Genomic DNA, 559 nt, shown 5'->3' with positions numbered 1-559 from the left:
TTATACACAGATAACCTTTAACTGTGTATTTATAATATGAAATTGTTTTCTAGTTTTATTGTTCCCTTTTTTTAAACTTGTTCAGTCTTAATAGTTTTTAATGTGTTGAATTGTTTGAAAATAAGTAACTCTGGATTGAAGTCAGTTATGTGTTGAATTGTTTGAAAGTAAGATCCTCTATATTGAGTTCAATTATTATGGACCATATGAAGTAATAGCGAATTGGAAAAAACGTAGAAAAGCAACCGCCCAACGTGGGGCTCGAACCCACGACCCTGGGATTAAGAGTCCCATGCTCTACCGACTGAGCTAGCCGGGCAGCTGAAAATCGTCCTTTTTCTAAATCTTTTCAAAGTAATAAGATTGTTTTAACTTGTTCCAAGATTTATATTTTATATTTAAATTTTTGCCCCATAATTTTTTTTAGTAAAGCTTTATACTACTCTCAAAATTGTTTCATTTCCGATTCTGTGCACACAAACTTTTACTGTTTAATAAATGTTTAAATGGCCCTCTAGTGGTCAGCGGTAAAGCGGGCCGATGCAGGCGTCCCTGAACT

The 559-nt window shown here is 34.2% G+C and overlaps 1 non-coding gene across 1 annotated transcript; it reads right to left on the bottom strand.

The window, feature by feature from the left end:
• Positions 1 to 246: 246 nt before the first annotated feature.
• TRNAK-CUU (transfer RNA lysine (anticodon CUU)) lies at positions 247 to 319 on the bottom strand. Its single transcript has one exon. It is a non-coding gene; the product is annotated as a tRNA-Lys (tRNA).
• Between the last annotated feature and the right edge of the window lie 240 nt (positions 320 to 559).

This window comes from Kogia breviceps, chromosome 3 (assembly GCF_026419965.1).
Source record: "Kogia breviceps isolate mKogBre1 chromosome 3, mKogBre1 haplotype 1, whole genome shotgun sequence".
NCBI classification, from domain to species: Eukaryota; Metazoa; Chordata; class Mammalia; order Artiodactyla; family Physeteridae; genus Kogia; species Kogia breviceps.
Note: the sequence above shows the minus strand (reverse complement) of the source record. Positions and strands in the feature narration are given on the sequence as shown.